At 40.2% G+C, this 18,083-nt stretch overlaps 1 protein-coding gene across 3 annotated transcripts in view; it reads right to left on the minus strand.

Moving 5' to 3' along the window:
- Positions 1-18,083, minus strand: part of LDLRAD4 (low density lipoprotein receptor class A domain containing 4) — a 288,224-nt gene that overhangs the window by 164,483 nt on the left and 105,658 nt on the right. The gene's annotated exons all lie outside the window — the stretch shown is intronic.

The following is an 18,083-nucleotide window of genomic DNA, read 5'->3' on the forward strand; positions in this document are numbered from 1 at the left end:
GAAGGAGAACACCTTGTGCAGTAAGCAAAGTCCTGATGCATGCAACATTACCTGCAGGGGCAAAAGGAGACAGCCTATTTGTGTGTCAGCTTCCCCTCCATCTTACATCCAGTGATTTTCCCACTTTCTCTCACCAGGCAGAAAATACCCTTATGGTATGCAAGTTTTTAGACTAAACTAATATTGATAAGGTCATAATTCTGCTGGCAATACCAGTCAGCATCTGAAAATTAGCTTCATGTATGTGTTTTACCTTCATTTTTTACCACAGCTAACAGACACAGGTCTAGGATTAAAATGAATTCAAGCTTAAAAATATATACAACTGTTTTTTAAGGAATTTGACACACAAAAATTCTTAGCAAACATAAAGAAAAAAGTCAAAAGATTTTGTGTCTGCGCTATTGAATTACCACTGCTGCTTTTTGGATGCCATGATAGAAATGATTATATATATGTCATACAGCAACTGGCTCCATGGCACTCAGCATGAAAAACTAACATCGTAACAATCAATGAAAGACCTATCATTGATACTAGAAACATTATTTGGCAAGGTAATACATCATTAGATGGAAAATTACACTGAAACAGAAACCTTATGTTTCTTAGAAGTTTGTAGAAGTTCTCAGCCTATCTGCACTTTGCACCTTAGACACATCTTCCTTATAATTGATATACCCAGGTTTTTCATAGGTATTTCCTTCCTCATTAATTGTGAGATTTACCATAGGTAAAACTTAAAACGGTTGTTTCAGAAAATCTTCCAAGCTAAAAGAAGAAAGTTACTGGAGTAACAAAAAAGGAAACAAACCCTATGTAGTATTAAAACTTCCTTTCTTAGGAGAAGCTGTAGTTCTATGGAGCAGTAGTGGCAGAATTACAAGAGCAAAATGGGCTTAAGTAGTTGCAAAAAAACCAGACCAAACCCCAAACAAGTAACAAAAACCAACCCAATCAACCTCACATGATGGCTCTTGCAAATTCCCAATGTATTCTTTATAAAAATAGAATAAATGAGAGAGTAACACATAATGTTAAAGCACAGGAAATCTAGGATTTCAAGACCCCTAACCCACTTCTGCTCCTAACTGGTTATAACACATTTTATGCCATATTCCTATTCATCACTTTGCACACATCTGAATCACAAATACCTTGCTACCACACAAGGGAAAGTGTGAAATTGCATAAGCAGAGCCCCTTTAGACAGTCTGATGACAGAAAGTTTCTAATTAAAGCTAACTAGCATGAATCTTCATTTTGTAATAACGTTCTTTACACATGATAAGCTCTACTATAGGAAGGGAAACAGTGATCTTAAAAAAAACCAAACAAACAAAACATTAGAACAAGTTGCCCAGAGAAGCTGTGGCTGCCCCATCCCTGGCAGTGTTCAAGGCCAGGTTGGATGGGGCTTTGAGCAACCTGGTCTAGGAGAAGGTGTCGCTGCCCATGGCAGAGTGGTTGGAACTGGATGAGCTTTAAGGTCCCCTACAACACAAACCATACTGTGATTCTGTGAAAACAAACTTGTTCTTCATGTGTCGTAACTCAAAACATACACATCAGTCCATACACTGGTAGAAAGAATCTTACAACCACTTACTCCTTTGAATAACTCTTCTACATAAACCGCTATAGACAGCTCGGTTAAGTCTTGGCAGACTGTTGGAGCTAGCAGAAGCCAGTTCCTTTGACTTAGCTGGATCAAGAGGAACACTGAAATTTTCAGCAAAGCCTCCTGTTTGACCACTGCTCTCCTCTCCATGGGAAGGAGGCAGAAAGCCATATAGCCAGGTTCTCAAGCTACCACAACCACTGAGAGGATATGGTGAATCTTATCCAAAAGCTTTTCTCTTTCAGATCAGGCATCAAAAACAGGTGAGAAAGGTGTCAGATGCACAGGGCAGCTATGAAGAGACTTCTCATCTGTGTGTTGAATCCATGTGTCCAATGCCACTGGTCCCCAAAAGGTTCCCATAGTAAAGTTGCTAGTGGAGCACAGGCAAAGCTCTGAGAGGAGTGGGGGACCAGGAGGAAGGAGGTACATTCAAACTGACAGAAAACTGCAAATGCTACAAAGAAGCAACTTACCTGCTGCAGGAAAATTCCCCTCACTAGGATGCAAAGCTGCATGGTGTGCCCCTGAAATCAAGGCGATCTGACTGAGGAGCATGAAACCAAGCTTTAAATAGTTTGAATCACGTATGACAGGCCACAGGATAAATATTTTGGCCACCAATAAGGTCTATAGTGAGTTGCAGAGGATGGGAACAACATAAACTGAAAAGCAAATCACAGGCTCAACTGCTTCAGCGGGTTTTTAGTACAACTTGATTTGAGCTTAGGTAGAAGAGTCAGCCCTTCTGGCTATACCCAGAGTGAGAAAATGTGAAGGGAGAATGGCTGAAAGTAACTTTAACTCAAGCAGTTCAAATTAAGGTATGTGTCCTGAATGGCAAAGGCTGAAAGTTGTGGCTTACTGTAGACATGGCAGTTTAATCAAGGCAAGCTTTGTAAAGAGACAAGTTATCTTTCAACTGATCAACAGATACTAGTGGAAAAAACCAGCAATGTTTGGAGAATGCAGGCCTGTCATTTGGGATCTTTTTCAAAGACTTTAAGAATGAGTTGCAACACACACAGCTTGTCTATTTTCTTCAACTAAATCCGATGGCCTAATGAAAGAAACTACCAGCCACTATAATTTCTACCTTGTGGGAATTACTAATACAGGACTTATAACTCAATATATTTCACAACAAACAGAACAGCACTTCTCAGTAATATGAGATCATCAGAGATGCAATGTCTTCCAATGTCAGCATAAGTCATTATGGGGAAACTGAATCTCCAAATATCAAACAATAAAGTCCAGCAAAATAAATCTAAGGATAAATACTACATTTGACACACTATGAAGCCACACACCTGCTAATATCAATATCTGAGCTCTAAATCATACTTAATGTACTTATCATGATCCATACAGCTGTAGGTCAGGAGCAGATACAGAGCTGTTAAGAAAGCTATCATTCAAAATTACAGCTACATTGCCATAGGAAGTAAAATCCAGAATCACCTTTTTTCTCAGGGAAATCATCCTGAGACAAAGCAACTAATTGTTATTACTACTGAGAACAGAAAAAAAAAGCTATGTCATATCTTCAGTCTGATAATCGTCATAGCTTTTCCTATGAGCTTTAGTTTAGCCTTTGTTCCTTCAAATTTATTCTTTTTTAATATCTTATTCTAATATAAAACTATTTGCTATTTGAAGGATGCAGTTTCAAACAAACTTTGACAGCTAAACTTAACTAATTATTACCTGTCCAGAATATAGAAATCTAATGACAGATGTTATAACCCCCGTAACTTCTTGTGGAGTCTACTTCTGTTGTAAAACCTGACAGAAGAAGAAAACCAAACAGTATTACTTTCAACAAAGCTGCAGAACAAACTGAAAGTAGCAGAGGCAGGAGAGGAAAGGAGAGAGTTATTACCTCACTTCACACTAAACAATTTAGTCATTCGTAATCAACAAACATAACAGAGGCAGGTAAGAATATCAACACTGCATTAGAACACCTGCAGTGATGAGAAAATACATACATTTGTATTCCTAGTGGGCCAGAGCAGTAATGTATCTTCCCCTTATACTAAAGGCACATCTGATTCTTTTTAACATGATGAGACTTGAAATACTCCTTTCTAGATTAACTGGACATATTATTCAATTTTATCTCTTCTAGTAGATGCATTTAGCAAAACTAAGTGTTCTTAACAACTCTTCAAGTGTTATTAAAATGGGTTCTCTTGGACCATTTATACAAAGACTACCTTGTTCTTTATTTAATTTCTGATTTCCAAGCAATCTTGAAAGACTCAAACACCATAAAAGCACGCCTGCTGCAGCAGGGTACACAAATATTCCACATATTATTCTCACAGTTTAAGTTGCACTTTTTAAACCGTGTAACCGTCACAAGATATTGACAATACTGTACAATGTTAATCAATAAAAGAATTTTTAAGGTTATCATGTTGGAATGCATGATTTCTACTTTTATGTCTCACAGATTACTCCTCCACTCAATTTAACTGTTCATAATTACTACAAAGGTAAAAAGAACATGCAAGGTTAACAGCTATGGCTATTAGCTGTAACCTAGCCAGTGTTCCACTGTATAATTGATCTATTTACTTCAAGAATAAAATTCAGAAAAAGAGAATTACTACTGGTGTCTCTATAAAAAAGTATAGATAGCCTGGGGGTAAATGCGTGGGATAATAGCAAAGGCAAGAGGAAGGAAAATGGGAGTGCGCTGAGAGTTTATTTATAAATATCTGGGAACTTATTTCTTGGCACCATGTAATGTCTACACAGTCTCACATTGATCTGACTTCTAGACAGCAGCCCTATATATAAAAACAGAAAAACTAAGAATCAGCACACTAGACTTATGATACTCCTCTCAAAAATGAGTCAAGCTCTTTCCCAGTTGAAACTGTTTCAAGACTGTCAATTTAAGGATAAGATACCCAGAGTCTGCTCCCTGTACAAGTATTTAAAGGTTTTTCTAACCCAGGTTTGACAGAACTTGGTGTGGTTGTAATGACTATTTAGTCATTACTTTAGCCGCTATCACTGCTAAAGTGAATCACGTTAACTCCTTTATGCACAGCCAACTATCTCCAGCTTTACCTTCTGCAACTATCACAAGTCAGGCTTTGGCAGCTCTTCAGTGTCTCCGTGAACACTCTTTCCAGGTGGCATTCTCAAGCATGTATTTCTTTTAGGGTAAAATTCTGCAAGTCCTCCTCAGTTTTAGGTACTGTCCATAGGTCTCATTTCTCTTTCCTCACTTCTCTCATTAACATGTCCAGCATCCCATTGCCTCTTCATTAGGTCACAGGTACCAAACAGATGGAAAAAAGCAACTTCACCTTCTTTAGTCTTCTGTTAGTAAGTACTGGCTACTCTGGTGGCAACAAAGCTGTCTTGTGAGCTGAACCATGGTGCCACCAATGGGGACAACTCAGGGATTTCATTCACAGCCACAAAACTGACTGAAAGCAAAATGATAATACAGCAACAGTCAATTTCACTTGCATGAGAATTTTCTCCCCACTGGCTGTCCATGACTGGTTTTAGTGCTCTTTTGCTTATGTAGCAGAAGATGGCCCTTTGCAAACTGCAGAATCCTGAACACCTATTTAAAGATTTCCTGGAGCTGAAGAGCTTATATACCTGCATACTTCTGGGGTTTGGTATCTTGTTTGTTTGCTTTACCAACAGGCCACTAGTTGTAGTATGAAATATGATCTTTCCACAAAACTTGCATTTCTACCTTCATAGAAAGCAAGCTGCATAAAGAACAGACCTTTCTGAGGCTTTTCAAAATGTGCCTTAAGACAACACGTAAGTCTGATCCATGTGTATAAAGCCACAAAGCAATGAGCCTGCCTACATTTCGTTAATGAACATCATATTTTGCATTTAAAGATCCTTGAAAAAGAATCATGAAACTAACAAGGGCAGCTTTATTTGTATTCGTCTCACTAAATTTTGTTCCCATAAATTTCAATAATCCTACTCTCTAGTTGGCAATTCAATCATAGATTTTTTTTTTTTTTTTTTTACGCCCTTAAGTAATATTCCATATCCTTCAAGCACTCTTGTATCCCAGCACCTCCTTCTTCCCAATCCACAACTAATGCTTGTGAATCAGAAGGGTTGTTTGTGTCACAAAATTTACCGGCAGCTGTAATTCTTCTTCAGAGAAATTCTTTCCAGCACTGCTGGCATAAAGCAAGCCTACAGTTTCCACAAGAAATCCTACTAACTTATGTTCTTCTCCTCATAGCAGCAGCAAGTAGAAACAATAAAGATACAACAGAGGAACTGTGATAAAATAGTGCAGTAGGTATACTGCTAACTCAGAGATAAAAAATGTTAGTACTTGTGGTTATAATCTCACCCTTCACACTGGGTTGAGATTCAGAGGCTGTAGCTTTAGTTCTCAGGTCTGCCAAGCTTTCTAGCTCACTCCATGTAAATATTTCATCTGTGCCTCAGTTGTCTATCTGTAAATGCAGAACAGCAGTACGTTTTCTTTCTGCTTCTATCTTGCCTTTTTCAGATGTTGAGATTTTAAAAGGGGCTGACATTGACTGCTTTGGCACAGCAGGGCCCTCATCTCAGTTGAAGATTCTGTAGTGCCACACGGATCGCTATGAGCAGGAGTCATATGCCTGAGAGAATGTTAACTTGCTCTCATCAAAACTAGAATAATATAGTTTTAAAACAGTAACATACTTGAGAGACTGTACAAAAGCCACTAAGTCAATGTTTTGTCACTTTTCCCATGTATACATGAGAAAAGCCACTCAATTAAAACATCTTCAAGAATCATACTTGTTGCCTCTATTGTTGGAGTTTACCCCTATTCCTGTTATTACACATGAACTCTCCAACAATTTCTATAAATAGCACTGGTTTGGGCACAAAGTTACGATCTCTACAAGAAAAAAAAATGCCTTTAGTTCACAGTTGCCACCTACATCCTGAGTTAATAACAGTGAAGTTTTTCTGAACTTACTCTAGCACTGTTGTGGCAGGTCTCTTCAGATTCTCGCTCTAAGCAACTGGAAGCAGATATTATCTTGAAAGTATTCCTTTTGAGATAAACAAATCAAGCATAATAAAGCTCAGAAAGAGGAAAGATGGAGACTCATGCACAAAATCCAATTTTTTCATTTAAATCAAGGACCGACTGAGTACACAGCCAGGCTGCAAATCCATCTTCAGACAGTACAAATTACTGGTTTGTATAGTCTAAGCCTCCAGGATAAACAGACCACTCTTGAACACTTCATATGCAAGCAAGTCTTCCAGGCTTTTCCAAAGCCAGTACCTTGTCCTTGGTCCTCCTCCCACCACTTCCCCGTAGGTATACCTGCAACACATAGGCATGCAGCACTGTCACCAATCAAATGGCACTGAATGAAGCTGCTTTACCCACTAACAACACAAACAAGCTTATCCTCAGAGACATGGATTGAAGATGCTGCTTAGATGCTGGCTGTAGAATAGGATTTTTTTGTGTGTTTCCAACATGAAAAATCCTCATTAACCCCACACTCTTCAAACAAAGCTTCCTCTATTCTTGCCCTTAAATCACAAGGAAGTGACTTTCTAGTGAAGAAAGCAAGCTAAGGACATGAAGAGCCTACAAAGGACAGAAAATTTAAGAAATAAAATCAAAACCCACTACTTATGAAAAACACAGTGCTCAATCTGTTCTTCTCTGTGAACAGATTGTCAATCCCAGCACAAGAGAGTATGGAAAAGGACCTGTGGTTGCGAAGAGCAGGGAGAGTGCCCCGCTTGCCATCCGCACAGAGTAACATTCACTTAAACCCCTGGGAAACCCATCTGGGTGGTTTCCAAAGAAAGCTTAGGGATTCAGCTGTCTAAACTACTGGGTACATTTTACAGTCAAATTATAGTAGGGTGGTAGGAAAGGACTCAGATATGATACAGTGGAATTTTGTTTTGATATCAAACCCCAAGTTCCTGGTCTCTAAGTACTCTTAAAGCCCAACTGCCCAAAGCCCCTTGGTTCAGAAACCAGCAGTTTCTCAGCCCCACATGAGCACAGGTTTGGAAAAGGTGGATCTCAGAAAGCAGCTGTTACAGACATATCAGAGTATTGCGTCATATTCCCTTCCAGGGAAAAGAGTATCTCTGGGTGTTGATAAGAGGCTGGCAGGGTTTGAAGGCTGCATCCTATCAACAAGTAATGATCCTTACAGAAAGTGAACATTTTGTTCATTCACCATTGCCGAGGGCTGAAAGAAATTAAAGAGGGTAGCAGTGTCCCTCTAGAAAGGGCTTGGAGCAGGAGTTGGGCAGTCCTTGTGGATAAAACCTGGGACAGCAGCAGCATGGGGTGCATGCTTGGGTGAATCCACGTTGCTCCATGACAAAATGCTTCTGTGAGGAAAGCCAAGCCCCAGGATACGAGATGCACCTGATACACCTGCCAGAACGTGTGCATTCATAGAAAGGCTCAGAGAAAGGATTATGTCCACCCTTAAGAAGCTTTGCTCTGAACAAAACCCAAACCAAACAGCAACCAATAAAGGCCTGACAAGTAAGATAATCCCCATGCATCATGGCCTCTTTTCCTAAAAAGGGTGTAAGCATCAAAGAAGTAAATGTAACATTTAACTCTGTATGCATAGTATTACCTTCTCCTAAGTAACTTTTAGGCTTTTTCACCACATTTATCCTGCAACATCAAATCTTTTCACTTCCCTGTTTACCCAAACTGCAGGTTCTGATTTGTAAAGGTGTCGCTACAGCATACAACCAAGAAACTTAACGTTAATTTATACTATTTATTTTATGGTACAAGGAGACCAAGAAATTTTTTTGTTATTCTCTGCTCTATCAGGAGATAGTTAAACAGCCTGCCTGACATTGTAGAAAAAACAAACAAAACATTAAGCCAGAACTTCACCTCACACTATTAACTCAAAACCAAAGCTCCAGTGCCTGAAGCTGAGCACATGGGAACATCCTGCATCCTTTTTGCATGAACAAAACTAGGTTTTAACTAATATCACTCGTGTTTCTACTTGGCCTCCCCTCAGCTTCCAAAACAGTGTAGTCCAGTGCTTCAGTAGCTTGAAATCAATTCGGGTCCTATGCTTCCTCTTTTACTGCCTATATGTGTGTAAGAAAACGTATTTCCAGCTCGGCTCACACTGGTGCTCCTGATCCTCCTCCTCCTCCCAAGCGGGTTGTGTGGTTCCTGATGACAGGCATCTGATGGGTTTGTTAGGAAGCAGCGCGTGTTCCTGCACAGGATTTTTGGCCACCTCCAACAGACGCAGCCCAAGGCTGGTTTCCTGCCCTGGAACACCACCAGCGGGAGCATTACCCTCAGCATGCAAAAGACCTTTTCAGCAGTGAAAAATATCCTCAGCCAGCCACAGGCATAGCCTGAATGTCATATCCCATCTCTTCTCTAAAAAAAAAAGATTACCTAATTACTTAGCAAGAATTAACAGAAAGCACACACTGCCAATTTAACTATCAATTTTCACTAGTTTTTATTTTCTGGGTTTTACTCGAGGGACTACATATTCATTCGGTCCACTCAAAAAGTCTGCCTTTTTATTATGATTAAACAGTGAAATGTAGCATATTTACAGCTAAATTTATTGTCATATTCAGTCTGGAATTGGCCATTTGGCTGATTAAGCTGTACTATGCAAAGGCACTGTGACAGGTACTATTAAGAAATGAGAAATGGCAGATGGGCACTTCCAAAGAACCATCAGCTTTGCAAATGGTAATGCTACAACTGAGTATCATCTACTAAAAATGGCTATCTAAGGTGAGGATCCAAGTGCAACATCCTCCCTGAACATGCTGCAGCACACTCTCCCATGACTTTGGGAAGGAGAAGTTTGCCATTTCCAGCAATACACTACTTCATGAAATAATTTCGATCTTAGCATTGGCCATGATGTTTCTATAAATTTGAATCTTCTTTTGCCCTGGCCTGCTCAGCCTTCATTTGGGCTCTGGACTGTCATAAGAACAAGTGGAACATGCACACATAGCCAAGACTACACCTAGACTGAAAATTAAAGGGCTTTTAAATGGAATTTAAATTAACTCAAATATTAATGAAAATTTAATTAAAAATTAAAAATAATTTTTAAAAAATCTTTCCAGATCAGAATAGTAATTTTAGGATGGAGCTTGATATGAATGGTCTGCAATTCTGGGTCTGTAGAGGATCCTTGTCTGAGTCTAGTGTCTCTGAAAGTGTTTCACAGGGCACCACACCACTGCACTTCCTATGGAATCCTGTTGGCTTCTGATCTGCCTTTCTCTGCCTCCCCATTTGTCTGAGCTCTAGGTGGCTTCACACAGCAAGGCTACCTTCTGGAAGTGACTGCCCTCCAAATTCTCCCATTCTTCCCCTCAGCAAGAAGAACAGGATGTAGTACTTCACTGAAACAAGCAAACAGGCAAGGAGGTCTTCTACCTCAATTAAATATAAGAATTTGAAAGGAAAGGCATTTAAAATATTAAATCCTTGGCCTGTGTGAAATGCCCCTCTTTTTGCACAAGGACTGCCACAGCTCAATCAGCAAAGGTAGTACCTGTGCAGTTACAGATAAAACAGTCCTTTAAGCAGACATTTGAAGAGATCTGTTTTCTTGAGGGGAAAGGAAAGAAAGAAGAAAACACAATGTTTCACCTACACAAAGTTTGGGGTCAAAACTTAAAAGCTGACCTCCCAGATTTGAAGAATGACCTAAAGTAAAAAAGTACTGCTGTTCTAATCACTGATCTTAAGGACAACGTAAGAATTAGGCTGTGACCAAAAGCTATCACTCTCACATGGCACCAGCGCTCGCAAATTGATTTTCACAGTTTCTCACTCTCCTGTAATTCTATTAAAGCATTTAACCCTGAAGAGGAGACTCCTAAGCTATGCATTACTATACTTAAAACAGTTTTGCTGAATGTAACATATTTAGATAGCAAACTCTTAGACACTAAGGTTATATCTTCTTCCATGTATTTTTGCTGAGAATACTATCTGTACTCTAAAAATTGCACACTCTAAATAAAATATCTAAGGGAACACCATGGAATGTGATCTGTTACTATCTGTGTGCTGAGTAAGGGCCATTGCAAAAAGGCAATCCGTTTCTCCCATGAACTAAGAGACAGTAAGAGTTGTCCATGAGTGACACAGTAACCTTGAAAATTCATAAAGTAAGAAAGCATTTGTTAAGAAAATGGCAGCGATTTTAGACCAGCTTCAAGAGACAGATGAAAAAAAAAACTGGAACAGAGGGGGAGGAGAATAATCTCCTACATATTCAAGTTGTATTTTTTTAAACGAAATGTTTATCTGTAATTGAAAATCATGCAAATAATGACAGCAGCAATGTGGGAGACCTGTGATGGTGTATAAATGAGTTTTCAACTGCTTTTAATATTAATTACATTATATACTTATTGGAAGACATCTCAAACCTGTTTTGCTGTTTTACATTGAGTCTCAATTAATAATTCCGAGGAAGAAGGCTACCTTCAGCAGCAGATACAAGTTATGTATTCAATGCTAAGTAAATAATTCACAATTTTTTTCATAATAAAGAAAACAACCTCAAAGGGTGGTTAATTTGGCTTTGGCCTATTTTTGATTATTCTTAACAATTACCTTTTAAATATGCTTATTGTCTAAGAGCGGTGAAAGCTTTGCTTAAAATACTTGCATACCGTGAAACAGAAGAATGGATGCAGTATTTATGTAACATTAAAATATTTCTATGCAAGTTGCACAGACATAGCAACATATGTCACACCCCCCAAAAATAAGATGTTTACAGAAGGCCTGGCTAGAAGAAATGCAATGGAGCAATACTCTGGCAAAAAGAGTTCTGACTTTAAACACCTAAGGTTCCTTATCTACCCTTTATCAATTATTCCAAGGACTCCACAGAATCTACGTCGAACACTGAGAAGACAGAATCGTGCAGGTGGGTTACTAACCTTAAAAATGTACGTTTATTATCCAGGGAAGCAGCAATAATGGAATCACAGAAAAGTAAGGCTGGAAGTGCTCTCATGAATTCCATTCCCCTGCCTCAGGGCAAGATCAACTATACATAAACCACTCCTGACAGGTATTTGTCTAACTTGTTCTTAAAAACCTTCAGTGATGGAGACTTTGCAACCTCCCTAGGCAATCGGCTGCAGTTCTTAACTATCCTTACCATTAGAAAGATTTTCCTAATGTCTAACCTCAATCTCTCCACCACAATAAGCTTGTCTGTTACTTCATGCTCTGTCCTCAGCAGAACTGGAAAACAGTTTCTATTACCTTCCTCTTTACATGAAATTTCCATATACTTTTAAATGGTTATCACATCTTCCATCACTCTTCCATTCTATAAACGAATAATGGCCAACTGGGTCATATGCAACCTGCTGGAGCAATTCATCTAATAACCCATGTAATCCCCTCAAGGAGCCTCCCTATTCTGGAACTACCACCCCCACACCAGAGACATCTCCACCCAAAACACCAACAGTTAAGCAAAACAAGATGCAGGGAGAGAAGCCAAACTGAGCAGCAGGGTCTTAGATTGCCTTCCTGCAAAGAAAGGTCCCATGGAAACCAGAAGTCACTGTGGAAGAGATGTGACGTGGGGAAAGGTACTCGCCCCAGAGAAAGGCAGATGAGGAAATGAAGAGCTGAGTCTAGAAAAGAGGGGAAGAGGCAACCCAATCTGGAATTAAGTTGTAGTGAGTTGGTCTGAAAGTGGGAGAGGTCTGGAAACAAAAGTAGGTGATGGAAGCAGTGAAAAGCAGAAGATTAGCAGAGGGGTAGGAAATACGGAAGAGAAGTGAGACCAGATGTTAGAACAGTGAAGGATAGAGGAGTCTCAGTATAGAGAGAGGGAATTTGAGCACTAATGGGGGAAGAGATGGCAAAAGATTGGGAAAGCATGGAACAATGAAACACAGGACAAGAAGCGCAGCAGAAGTCCTGAGTGCCGGGGGGATACAGAGCAGAGGCCGGGCGACTGGAGAAGATCCACCAAGCTGCATTCCTGTGAACATGAGGATTTCCTAACAGATGAGTTCTCTGCTAAAGCAGGGGGCCTGGGGAGAGTATCAGCCAAGCAGAGGTGTTGCTTCTTGGGAGTAACTTTGCCTCTCTGGATACAGCCCAAGGTCAAGCTTCAGCAACAATGACCTTGAGAGATAAGGCTGCAAAGGATTATGGAAAGATTTGAGGGTGCCATCACTTCCACAGGGGAAGGTGTGAGGGCGAAGATACAAAGCTGTGACAGAATGGGATCAGAAGGTGACAGGAAAAGTCAGTGCTAGACTGAAAGGCAGGACCTATGGTATAGAGCAACCTCCTACTATTTATTCAGGTTTCCATAGTGCCAGAGCTAATAATCCCTCTAGGAGTGCTGAGGGTCACAAGGCAGGAATGCCTCAGAGTCAGCCCAGGTCTGTCAGATCTCGTGCTGAGACAGAGCTAATAAAATCCTGATGGACGTAAACTGACCTTGCAAGGTCAAGAGGTTTCACACACAGATTCCTAATCCACCCCATTATGTCCCCCTTGACTATCCTAGATGCCCCCGTGTCACATGCTCCCCAGTGATGGGGAGGTAATTTCAGAATCACGCGGTTCTCCTAAACCAGCATTCAAAACGCACACTGGTGTGGAAAGCAGCTAATTTAAAAATAGAACTAGGCAGTCCAGGATCCCACCACTGTTACCCTTGCACTGGTGCAGCACCAGGGGTGGCCAAAGCAGAAGGCGTAGTATTTTATGGCAGCTAAGAAGCATCCTTCTGGCCACCACACCAAAGTAGCAGTGTATCATGGCCACATCTTGCCATGTAGCTCAATGCGTTGGACACACGCCCCAACACAAATCCCCACTGCTTCATGAGAAAAACATACCCAGAGAACTTGAGAATTACTCATCTAGTCTGAAAAAGACGGTTCAGTTCTCAAGGGTCACGCTGCCTAGACCTCTGGCCTTTTCTTCTACTCTCCTCTGGATGCTTCCAACATGCCTGAAGAGCACTGCTCACAGCAGAAACAGTACACCAGCCACACAAATGGTAAGTAGAGTGGAAAAATTATTTTGCATGTCTTACATGCAGACCCCTGTCAATATACTACAGCAGAGCATATACAGCATAGTACTGTTGATTCATAGCCAGTTTCTGAACTCTTGCAATTGTCCATCTGTTTTCTGCAGACCTGCTGCCTCACCAGTTATTTTACATTTTGATTTGCACAGCTGATTATTCCTGTCCAACCACAATTTAGAACTTGTCCTTGATGAACTGCATCTTATTTATTTTAGATCAGTTCTCCAATATACCACATTAATTTTGAATTCTAATCCTGTGCTCAGACGGTTTACGTCCTCTCCCTGGTTAGTGTCATCTGGATATACTGCATGCAGATTCTATCTAAGTCATTAATTAAAATAGTGAATATTTTCAGGCAAACCAGGGCAAAATCCCACTTGACTTATCCTTCTAGTTTGACTATGAATCACTAGTAATTATTCCGAGAACAGCTTTCCAGCCAACTGTGTATCCACCTTGTAGCCCATATTGCCACCTTGTTTACCAAAGAGTGAAAAGCCTTCCAAGAAACAAGATATACTGTTTCTCTCCTTTCAGGGAAATTAGGCTCCACTGACTAGGTACTCTGGAAACAAATCACGTAAATTCATTTATCATACTGTTATCTACAGGCTATTTATTTAAAAAAACCAGTTAATTATTTGATTCCAACTTTTTTCCCCAAGTATCTGAGATAAGCTATCTACTTCAAAGAGGAAAAAGAACAACCCAGAAAAGTTGACACTAGGTGCAGTGTTTGCCATTTCGCAGCTTTTTTGACCCATGACTGTCCTCTAAATGTCCTCCAAATGTAACTGCTAACTGCTCAGACATTGCTTCAGCCATTTCACCCTATGTTGCAGAGATCATTAAATAAGTTCCAGCTTGTTCTAAAATACCCATTATTCTATCTCATTAGTTTCTAAACAGTTCTGTTCCTGCTGTAGTTGGAATTCTTACCTTTCTCAAGGTAGCAGTCCTTTTCTTGCCACCTGATTACAAGTCACCCTTTTGGCAAAGAATGATGTAAAAAAACATCATGAACTACCCAGTCCTCTATGCACTGTCAGAGTTTTGACATTCCATCTCAACTAGTAGTCCAGAAACTCAGTCATCCTCTTATTACTACTGAGAACATACCTTGTTTCTTTGTTATACTAGTTGCATTCTTCTAACGTAATTTTACATTCATCTCTAGTAAAATAATCTAGTTTTCACTTTCTGTATGAGTTCTCAATTTCCAAATCATGTAATTTTGTCTCTTCTTACACATTTTTTTGTTGGGAGATCTTTCATTTGTGCTTTTAAAATTCTTTACTGTGACTTGAAAAGTTAGTTCCAGTAGGAATTACTAGCCTTCCTGAATTTCTCAGGTTTGTTTTCAAGAAACGTTACCTACCAGTTCTATGAGCTGAATGAAACCTCTTTTCTTTCATATTATTGCTTTTATTGTCAAATTCTCTCTTCTCACCTTCTGAAGAATGATAAGCTCACTTTTTCCATGATTGCTATCATACAATCTGACTCTTCCCATCACAGGCTCAGCCATCTCCTTCCTAATCAAGCCTAGGAGCACTTCCCTCCCATTGCCTTTTCTACATTTGGTAATCCTGAACCTATTATACTTACATGACCTACTGAAATTAGTATTTACCCAGTAAAGTTTAAAAGCTCTAACTATAAGCTGTTGTTTGGAAACACACAACAAAGTGATTGAATGAGCCCATCACTTAGAACAAGAGCCATCTGCAAAAAAGAGCAGCTTTGGCATCTGTGCTAGTAAAATGAGCATACAGACAGGATCAAAATACCTCCTAGCCTTAACTGTAAGCCTTTCCAGGTTACAACGATTAGCAAGGTAAAAAGGAGGCTTATGAAATACTCTGAAGGTGGCTACGCAGAAGCATCGTCTTCCCAGGCTCCTTTTGCCAGCACTCTCTTCAGCTGTAAATGGAAATAATAACTCTGATTGTTGCAATAGCTGCAATTACTTAGCATGGCTAGATTCAGCGTTGACAGTGCACAGGTTTCAGATACCAAAGCTTTTTCTATACAAATTAGCTCCCTTCTGCATGTGGTCATGCCCCCTCTGCCACCAGCAGCTGCTGTTTTCTCCTACAGCTAAACTGGCATTCCAGTAAAACTAAGGAGCAGTATAGCAAGGATTAGAGAAGCAACCATATGCACCTGCCATTACACTTTTATTGCAACTCTTAAATTAACATAACAGAGTCCAGTAAATTTCTCTAAGAACTACATACTTGCTCACTGTTTACTGCTGAATGCATTATATAAGAGAACAGGAAGGATCTCCAAAAGGAAAATACGAGCATCAATTTGATATTAGTTGGAAGAAAGAGAAGTCCTTGCCTTCTCCTCATATAAAGCAATGATATTTCAACCTTTACAAGTTTCCTGAATGCATGGTGCAACTGAATTCAATAGTTAATAATTCTTTAGTACAGCTACCAAGACTTGAAAATGTTTATTAACATCCTTACTGGAGGGCAGCTCCAAAAGAATGTAAGAATTTCTTATGAGAAACCAAGCAACCTTCACACTGTTAAAGCCTCCAGAATAGGTTGAATCTGCAGGGTTGTCTCACCATCTGACTGTTGTCCTGGGACTCCAGAAACCCCAGTTTCATCTCCCTGAATTTCATGCACACTGTTTGCCATGTTTCCTCCACCCAGCAGCAGTCACAAGGTTACCAGCCTTCTGCCACCCCGACACCCAAGCACCCTGATCACACTGCCAACAACCCCTACCTTCTGGGAGCTAAGGGATAGCAGATGCTGTGGCAAGAGTGTAAAGCTAGAGAGAAAATAATGTAGTATTGCAAAGGTGCTGTAGTAAGGTTTTCAGCAAAGGAGAGAGCCACAGAAAGCAGGGTAGGTAAGGGAGAAAACAGATATCCACACAGTAGGATTCTGGTGGAGAGTAAAGGATCATCAAAACCCCTGTAGAAATTACCTAAACACTGGCAGAGAGTACCGAGGAAAAAGATGCACAAACAGGACAAGAATGGCAGTGGGGAGCTGTGGGAGCACACTGCCATCCAGGCAGAGGCAGCAGAACCCTGCAGTGCTCCCAGATGTCACATCTCCCATCAGCACTGGAGCACATGTGGAGAAGATCTTCCCATTTCCTCTCCTTCAAGACACATCTCACTGACACACATGAAAACCATGTTGTAAATCAAAACAACACTAGATGAGGGAGACAGTTCAGAATTGCACTGTTGCTCCAAACCAATGTGCTGGTGTGGACAGCCAGACACAGAGCTGCCACTCCATTGCAGCCAGAAGGTTGGGATCAGCCTCTGAGGGTGGATCTGCTTTGGGAAAGGACAAAGTGGAAGGTTGCCCACAGGGAAATTAACAGTTTTGCTGTTCCTTCCAGGAAGAGCTCCTAGAACAGAAAGCAACCCAGGGTAAAGCAGGCTGAGACAGAAAATGATCTTCCACAGATACAACCATCAATCAATTAAACTTCTTTTACAGGCAAAAATTTTAAATTGGAAAAATAAAATAGTTGCATATCATAAACTTTCACTGTGGTACTAATCCATTATCTAGACCTACTAAAGTAAGAGGAATATCCAGTTCATTTTCTACCCACTTCTCGCAGGGTCTCAGCTGGCCAGCAGATGTGGAAACAGCATCAGGATTTTCTGATCCCTGTCTCCTTCCACCTCTCAAATCAGAAACCAGTTCAAACAGCGAAAATACTAAATGAATTCCAGTGGACTTTACATTAGAGGGAGCTTTCCTCAGAGACACACCACATTTGGCATCCTCTCTTTCTCATCACATTATTTTTAATGTTATTTACATGGAAATACATTGGACTCAGGTGAAACAGTTACTGTTTAAACCCTCTGGCTTTGCCAGTTTAAGCACTGCAGCACACCAGTGATGTGGGATGTGAGTACAAGGAGAAGGTACCTGGACAGCTCTGCCCAGAGATGTGCTCTGGCCAGCAAGATAAAAGCTCAACACCGACATGCTTCTGAGAAGCCTCCTGATACGAACCGTGTATATCTTATGCTCTTGCCAAACTTCCTTGTTGAACACAGGAGCAATTTAACAGATTATGTTTTATACTGACCCAAGAGGCCACTTATTGTTAAGCTGTAAATAAGTACTTCAAGGAGGAAAGTTGAGATACACGTTCCCTAAAGCTTGTGGCTATCCATTTCAGAGGGCCTGAAATATAGACAGTTGTGTATCTCACTGTTAATATAAGTGCTGAACTGTTCCTCAAGTGAACTGTTTTAAAATACTATCTAAATTGAAAGTACTAGAAGGCACTAATGACAGCCAGGACCTATTCAATTTATCTTCTAAACTCTACTAAGTTCTCCCAAAATT

The sequence above is a fragment of the Lathamus discolor genome, chromosome 2 (genome assembly GCF_037157495.1).
Source record: "Lathamus discolor isolate bLatDis1 chromosome 2, bLatDis1.hap1, whole genome shotgun sequence".
NCBI classification, from domain to species: Eukaryota; Metazoa; Chordata; class Aves; order Psittaciformes; family Psittacidae; genus Lathamus; species Lathamus discolor.